The sequence below is a fragment of the Nicotiana sylvestris genome, chromosome 4 (genome assembly GCF_000393655.2).
Source record: "Nicotiana sylvestris chromosome 4, ASM39365v2, whole genome shotgun sequence".
In the NCBI taxonomy this organism is placed as follows: domain Eukaryota; kingdom Viridiplantae; phylum Streptophyta; class Magnoliopsida; order Solanales; family Solanaceae; genus Nicotiana; species Nicotiana sylvestris.
The window spans coordinates 73969408-73978844 of NC_091060.1; positions in this window are offsets into that span (position 1 = coordinate 73969408).

Here is a 9437-nt window from a genome sequence, read left to right on the forward strand (position 1 = left end):
AAAAATGTTGTAGTTGGAAGAGTCACTTAGATTGTTTGAATAACTACCCTACATCGATTTGAGTTGTTATAGTGATTTATAGTTTTAGTGATCTGAAGTTAGTCCTATAGTTGTCATAGTCCTGATTCACTTGAGAATTGACTCATATCAAACTGAGTCATATGTACATATTCATACTTGGTTAAATAAAAAATTTCCTTTTAACCAAAAAAAAGAATTGGTGGATAAAATTATAAACAAGAGGAAATTAAAAATAAAAGAGTTGGTGAAAAGGTTATACTTGAAAATTATCTCGACCAAACTACACTTATGTGCTATATATATAGGTTTTTTGTAGGGTTTGACGATGTATTTTATGGGATCGAATCTTTCAGTTGGGAACTGAAAAGTTGATGCCATGCAAGAGTTAGTGGAGACAATTCTTGGACTAAAGCTGATGCCATGCAAAAGTAGGAAGTTCTTAAGGTTAAATTAACAAAATATCCATCAAAATGCGAAAGACATTTTTATTCCTCAATTAAACACTATTCCTATAATACTAACGTATAAAATCGTCACTTCATAATAAATACCTCTACTATCAGGACCATACATAACCTATTTACAAGACAATATAGCACCAAAAATTTGAAATGACTTCAATTCACGCAGTGACTTCAGCTAAAAATGGGAACTAATACCAAGGCCACTTTCAACTTGTTGGCAAGCGCAAAACACACTTAAATTATGCTCACTAATCAAAGATAGTATAGTATAATATCGTATTCACATGAATTGGATGTAAACAATATTCTTGTAGTTTCTAGCTCGATTGCTATTCAGGAGGATCAATAGTTGAGATTTATATGATTACTAATTAAAAATAACTAAGAATCTAAAGATGTTGACTAGTGACTATTGAGACAAGGAACAAGCAAATAAGGTTATCAGTGGGAGAAGATAGGGTTTTGACAGGATATATGCATGATAATTGTTCGAGATCTAACTCTAGATAATTCACTTCAAATGTTCAAGTGAGTCTCTCGAATTCACTCGATTATTAGTTTAAACTTTCAATAGAAACTCCTCTCTCGATTAAGTCACAACCTCACAAGATGAACCAAATTAGCACTGTGAAGATATGCAAGAATGCATAACGGATTGGTCTTAAGAAAAATCTCTTTCGATTATTCTCCTAACTAGGTTTAATTAATGATTCAACTACCCTCTTTTGATTATTTAGAATAATCTATGAACTCAACCAACAATATAATGCAAAGATATCACAAGTTATGCCTCTCTCGATTATATGAACTAGTGAATATAGATGCAACAATTAAATTATCCAAAATGATTCAATACATAAAATTAGAGTTATAATCCACAAACAATCATCAATACACCAAATCCATCAAACCCTAAAGGGAACTACTCCATAGACATGGAGAAATTCTTCACAAATATAATTAAAGTATAGGAAAACATAAATTCAATCCAAACCCAGGTCTTGAGTGAGGAAGGAATGAAGAAATCCTTGTGCTTGTGTTCTTCGAACTCCTCCTTAGCTTCGTTAGGTCAAAAATATTTCAAAAGTCCAGAAAATAACATTTTCCATGTATTTATACCAAGTAGGGTCGGGCCCAGATGAAATCACCCTTTCCTAGCCCAAATAGGAGAATAGTTCTTGAAAAAATACACAGGCGCGCCGCATGGAGCGACGTGCCACGCTGCGTGCTTGTGGAACTTATCAGAGAGCATAACATTTGCAAGGCAGCTGGAATTCTCACTGCTGCGGTGCACCACACGCCGCCCCACGCACTGTGGCAGTGTGTTTTCCTTGGAGTCCGGCTTCAACTTGATTTTTGATGTCTAGACTTGGTCCTCGACCCCCGAACACAATCCCGGCTTAATCATTTGGGCTTTTACTCAAACTTCAAAGCTCCAAATAACTCGAATTAGCTTCACAACATCTACATAACTTGGAATCACTCCTACAAGGCATAAAACACACAAGAAGTGCAAACACTACCAATTAAAGCTCAAACACAAGTAAAGTGCAGTGAATTAGAGTGCAATAAGAGACTAAAATACGGGATTATAGCCTACCATCACTTGTCACGACCCAAAATCCTACTTTAAGACCATAATGGCACCTAGCCGAACTTGATAACCAAGCTAACTCATCATCCACAAATAAAGACCATTTTCTTTAATTAATAATTATATAGCGTAAGTAAAGACAATAATAGTCCAAAACTAGTAACAATATCTGATAAAGTCATAGCACGACCTAAACACGGCCAATACCATACAACCCTAAGACTAGGTGGCACGAGTACACGATTAAATTACAAAAAAAAGAACAAGTCTTTATACTTCACAAGTTGTCTGAAATACAAGTAGATAGGAAATATGTAAGGAACAGGGACTCAGGAACTGCGAAGTAGATTCATGAAGTGAAGCTCACCCTAAGTCTTTCTATAGCCTCCTAGATCAATTATGAAGCTCTGTTAAGACCTACCTGAGGATCTGCACAAAAAATATTCAGAAGCGTAGTATGAGTACAACACAATCAGTACCTAGTAAGTATCAAGTCTAACCTCGAAGAAGTAGCGAGGCTAGATATTTTTGAGTACTTACCGCATAAGTATCATATAGAATTAAGAACTGAAATAGCAGATAATATCAAGAATAACAAAAATCACAAATATCAACAGTTGAGGTATGAGGCATGCTCTTATAGTACAACAATAATCATAACGCTACTCAAATATGGTATTAAAAGATAACATGCGCAAATAACAGAGCCAAGACTCCCAACTAACATATAACCATGTCAAGTATTGATTAGCAGTTAAATGAGTACTATTAAATGAGTCCATAATATGAATGCATGCTCAAACCGGTTGATGCAAGTACCTCGATGCACAATCCATGTATCAGGATAACTCGATACACAATTCATATATCGACCCGGTACAAAATACATGTACCGACCACGCTCTTAGGGACCAAGGTAACATGGGTAATCACCTCACTCCGGAGGGACGGATCCAAATCCAAGCGCAAAGAGGGAATAATAGCATCCCTCATAAATTAATATCCGATAATCATGTCCAATATGCCATAACTGTATCTCATCCGCACGCTTACCCTTCGTGCCCAAAATTCTCAGTCTATATCACATTTTTATTATTCAAAATGTATGTATATGCTCAAGGATTATAGATAAAAGGTGCACAAGGACTTAATAAATACTGCACCGATACGTGCTCAGTAAGTGTCGGAGTCGACCCCTCGTCACTACTTCTTCGAGGTTAGACTAGATACTTACTGGGTACATATTATTTATGTACTCACACTACACTTCTGTATTTAATTATACATGATCTAAGGCAGGTGCATCTGGTTACCAGTCCGGCACACATATTTGACCCTCCACCTTGAGACTTCATGGTGAGTTGCCTTCCGAGCCGCTCTGCAGCAGCTGGAGTCTTCCTTATGTTATATTTTTCTGTCTATTTCCTTTCAAACAATAGACTAGTATTCTTTTGTATATTCTACTAGAATGCCCACACACTTGTGACACCAAGTCTTGTCACACATACTAGTAGACTTGGATTTGTTTTCATGATTATGATTTGCACTCATTTGCTTCCGTTTAATTATTTTACATTTTCAAATTTCTAAATCTTTTAACAAATGAGGAAATGTTATCCACTTAGTAATTTATTTAAAATGGGAAACCATTAGTTTGATCAGTGTTGGCTTGCCTAACAATGGTTTTGGGCGCCATCGTGGCCTATAATGGAATTGGGTAGTGACAATATGGTATCAGAGCCCTAGGGTCACGTAGGTCTCACAAGTTATGGGCAGACCTAATAGAGTCTTGCGGATCGGTGCGGAGACGTCTGCACTTATCTTCGAGAGGCTATAGTGTGTTAGGAAACTACTTTTTATTCATCTCCTATCGTGTAGTTGATGGTATTATAAGTTCTCTCTCTCTTAACTCTCATAGATGGTGAGAACATTCGCAGCAGACATTCCGGACCTGGGGGAGCTGCTCCCCCCGTTGCTAGAGGCTGGGTGAAGGCACTTGCCTGAGGTAGGGGATGAGGAAATCCCGAAATTACCCCAGTTGTACCATCAATGGATCCAGTAGAGGATCCCATTATGGAGGAGCAGGGCGAGATTCCCGTAGTAGATCTAGCCCGGTTGATTTCATGTTAGCACCGATCTTTCAGGAGGTCATAGGCCGTATGCTACGGTTCATGAATTCTATGACCCAGGCGGCAAGGGGAGCACAGACCCCTACTACTCAGCCTCCTGGGCATGCAGCTGTAGTATATCAGACTCCAGGTACACTACCCTTGGGTGGGGCCCACCCAGTTGCAGCAATTGTACCTCAGCCTAGACTAGCTGTGGTCGGCAAGCCGCAAAAGCTTTTGGACAGATGGACTAGGCTACACCCTCATGTCTTCGAAGGTGAGCGACATGGGAATCCCCAGGACTTCATTGATAGGTGCCGGTACAGACTGCACAACATGAGGATATTGGAGTCGCATGAGGTGGATTTCACTACTTTCCTGTTGGAGGGCAAGGCCCGTAGATGGTGGCAGTCTTATTTTCTCGGTAGGCCAGTGGGTTCTCCTCCCATGACTTGGGACCAGTTTACACAGCTTTTCTTGGAGAAGTATATTCCATTAGATAAGTATATTCCACCCTCTCAGAGGGAAGAGTTGTGAGGTCAATTTGAGTAGCTCGAGCAGGTTCAAATGTCAGTGACTGATTATGAGGCAAGATTCCCTAAGTTGTCTTGCCATGCACTTATGATACTTCCTATCGATGCAGATAGAGTGCAGAGATTTGTTGCGGGGTTGCACTCCGGTATTAGGGCTAGTATGGCCTGGGAGGTTGAGATAGGGACTTCTTATCAACTAGTAGTGGAGATTTCTCGGAGGATTAAGGACTTCTTATCAGCTAGTAGTTGTAAATTCTGCGAAAAGCCTCGTTTCAAGAGGCTTCCAGCGGGACTATGGTCGGTGTGAAGGCAATGCATTATTACCTCTTATACCTAGGTTAAAGAGGTTATGTGCGTCGATGAGTTCTTCTCCTCATATAAGATAACACTTTGAAAATAGAAGACCATCTGGTGTTATGTGTCATCCTTCATATAGAGAAACTAGGAAGCACTTTGATAGGACATATCCAGATTATGCTAGTGAACCAAGGAACATTTGGTTAGGTTTTTGTGCGGATGGTTTCATGCCTTTTTCTATATTTGCGACACCATATTTATGTTGGTCTGTCTTTCTTACACCTTATAATCTACCACCTGAGCTGTGTATGACTAGTCCATGTATATTTTTAAATCGTATTATCCCCGGTTCACATAATTCGAAAAGTTTGATTGATGTATATTTGCAACTTTTGATTGATGAGCTAAAACAGTTGATGGTGTTGAAACATATGACATATCAACCCAGCAAAATTTCAAATTGCGTGCTAATTTAATGTGGACTATTAACGATTTTCTTTCATATGGAACTTGTCTGGGTGGATGACTGCTGGGAAGCTAGATTGTCCTTACTACATGGAAAATGGTAAAGTGTTCAATTTGAAACATGACCAAAAGCAACCATGGTTTGATTGTCACTGTCAGTTCTTGCATGATGATCATGAGTTTAGAAGGATGAAAAATGAATTCAACAAGAATAAAGTGAGATATGTTTCGCCACCTCCGATACTTTCAGGTGAGGAAATTTTGGAGAGGGTCCAGAACTTCAGAAAAGTTACTGAGGCTCTACCTTCTAGATTCCCCGGATATGGTGTTACTCATAATTGGATGAAATAGAGTATATTTTAGGAGTTGCCTTATTGGAAGGATAATCTTCTCCAACACAACCTTGATGCCATGCATATTGAGAAGAATTATTTTGACAATTTATTCAACACAGTGATGGATGTTAAAGGTAAGATAAAAGATAACTCGAAGGCTAGAATGGACTTACAAGAATATTGCAGGCGACCTGAATTATACTTGCAGACAGCAAACAATGGTATGGTGTTCAAGACCAAAGCAAGTTACACATTCATTTTGGAGGAAATACGACAAATTTGTGATTGGGTTACGAAATTGAAGATGCCTAAGGATTATACGTCGAATCTAGGAAAAATAGTAGATATAGAGGTAGGGAAGTTGAGCCATTTGAAAAGTCATGACTGTCATATTTTCATGGAGACCTTAGTGCCTATTGTATTTTGTGGTTTGCTTGAAAGAATATGGAAACCCATCACAGAGATTAGTTTGTTTTTCAAAGACTTGTGTTCTGCCACCTTAAGGGAAGAAAACCTACTTCGGATGGATCAGAACATTCGTGTAACTTCTAGTAAGATGGAAAAAATATTTTCATGTGATTTCTTTGTTGTGATGGAACACTTTCCAATCCACCTTGTACACGAGGCACGACTTGGAGGGCATGTTCAATGCAGATGGATGTACCATTTGAGTGGTAATATTATAAGTTTAATGTAATATTCTATTTTATTTGAATGTTCCTGGCTAACATGACATTATATAGGACAATTGAAAAATGCAAACAATTTGTTAAGCAGAGGAATAGGATTGAAGGATCTATATGCGAAGCCTATCTTGCAAAGGAAACTATACATTTTTGTTCTTATTATTTTGAGAGTAACATGCCATGTTCTAGAAATAGAGCAAATAGGCACACTGTCGAATGTGTGAATGATCCATTATATCCACCAATGTCTATATTCAATCAACCAGGCCGATGTTCTAAGGATGTTAAAAATAGAAGTTTGAGTGATATTGAGTACAAGTCAGCTACAATTCATGTGTTGCTAAATTGTCCCGAAGTTGTACCATTTCCTAAGTAAGTAGTGATTTGTATCAAAATGTAAAATTTACTGTGATTACATATTGATGAAACTACTAAAAATATTTGATGTGTCACAGTCACTTCGTGGGTTAGTTTGGCCATGATGTTGTATATACGAGTTTTGACATGGTTCAAACAGTTTGTATGTTTATCCTGATAATGTTCTTCTAAAGTTCCCGTTATATATATTAATTTTTTTAACACTGTGTAGGTAAATAATCCAAATAATTGTGTAAAATAATTTTTGAAAGATATATCTTGGGGACTTGGGCTTTAGGTCACAACAATGTCTAAGTACGTAGTGAATGGTTATAAATTTCATATAGAGGACTGCTCTAAAAATAAAAATAGCAATAACATCGAGGTGTGAGTTCAAGGTGGTGATGGAAACCAAGTTAGAGATATTGATTATTATGGTGTGGTCAAAGAAATAGTAAGACTAGAATATACAAGTTGGCCATATAATAAATTGATACTCTTTAGATGCAAGTGGTTTGACCCAAATCCATGTCACGACCCTGTCACGCCCCAAAATCCGAGGAGCGCGACCGGCGCTCAATCAAGTAAACCCGACTGAGCAAGCCTGATAGGTTTCATTCTACCCAAACAACTTCATGATTAAATAGGAGATGGACTCCTTTAATCAGATTTAGTAAGTATTTCATTAACAACTTCCATTAGGAACTTAAATCATAATTATCAAAATATTACAAGTTTCATAAATCCTTGCCAAACATCAATATTTCAATTTAAATTCCAACACCCGACACTACCCACAACCTGTCTACGGAGCCTCTAAATACAACTGAAGAATAATACGAAAATGCCGGCAATAAAGCTCCGGCTGTACCTTACACAAATACCAAAATAAGACTCCGGGAAGAAAAGCGGCATGAGCCATGCAAGGCCCCGAGAGGAAAGGGGCTCACCAATACAGCTGACGAAAAGTGGAGGAGGTGCTACTGCCGGTGGACTGGAGTACCTGCAATGGATCCACCTACAATCATAACACGAATGTAGCGCCCCCGGCAAAAGGGACGTCAACACATTTGAATTGTACTGGTATGTATGAACAAACTTGCCCTAAGTAAACCCAAACCATACACAAGTAACAAGTAGTAATGGAACCAACAATCAAATACACATGAAAGAAAACCATCAAGCCAAACAAGTTACAATCTCTCCATTTCCCCTTCAACATTTTCACATCAATGATTTCACAACTTTCTCATATTTTCATTTCAATAGTGATTTCGATCACTTTTCCACCCTTATTACCTCGGCCACCCTTATCACCACAACCCACACCTTATTACTTCGTGTTGCGGCGCGCAACCCGATCCCACCGAACAATCACAATTCACAAACAACACAACAACAACAACAACAATTCACAAAGAACAACAACAACAATTCTCAAAGAATTTCTATAGCCATCAATACTATTTCCATCATATTCAACAACTCATATGCATTTTATGTCACCGCGATAATTGCCAATACAAGCCATATATGTTATTACCACAGTTGTTCCAACTGCATCATTTACGATTTCCTTCCATCATTTGTTTCTCAACTCTTACCACATAACACATTCACAATCACACATTTGGTTTATTGCCAATTACGTACACCATTATATCGGGAGACTTAACCACGAACAATCAAATCATACCAATCACAAGAATTCCACAAATAATCCACGTAGATATCACATACCAAATATTCGTACACCAAACAAAGTGACTTTACAAAGGTCAAAGTTAGCCATACGTACCTCGTTTGAGCTTTCCTTAAGTTACTACGACGTTTCGAAAATTCTAGCAATCCCAATCTACTTGAGACATAACAAAATTGACACGAATTAGGAAGGTATTCATGGTTTCAGCTCATTTGAGCATTTTATCAAACACTAGTTGAGCATCTTGATTTTAAATTCCTTTTACAAGATTTTCTTCTTTCCCCAACCCAATCTTTAATTATTTATATTCATCAACATTCCCACAAACCTAATTTGTATATGTATGTATACATAATACTATTACCCCAAGAATCATACCCCAATAACCCACCTCACAATCTCTACAATACCAACACAACCTAGGTTAGGCACCTATGACTTCCAATCCCCATCCCATGAGTTACAATACTTAATCCATACTCATATTTCCATAATAACTCCATATATGTAAGTCTAAGGTGTAGGATTACCTCTTGTAGACCAAATCTTGAAAGACAAATTTGGGGTGTTCTTGAGATTTTGAAGAAACCCTATGAAACCCAATCAAAATCATGTTGTAACTAGTGATTGAGAAGTGAAATCACCATGAAAACACACTTAAAAACTCACCTTAGGTGTGCAATTGGATGCCTTGGTCGAGTTGGGGGTGTAGAGGAAGCCCTAAGCTTGAGAAATGACTCAAATTCTCTTATTTCCGGTCTTTAGGATATTTAAAAACCTTCTAGGCTCGCGAGCTCGCGCTATATTCATGCACGGGAGGCAGAATACTCAGCATAATGCGCGGCTTCGCGCTAATGTTCGCGCTAGAGACACCT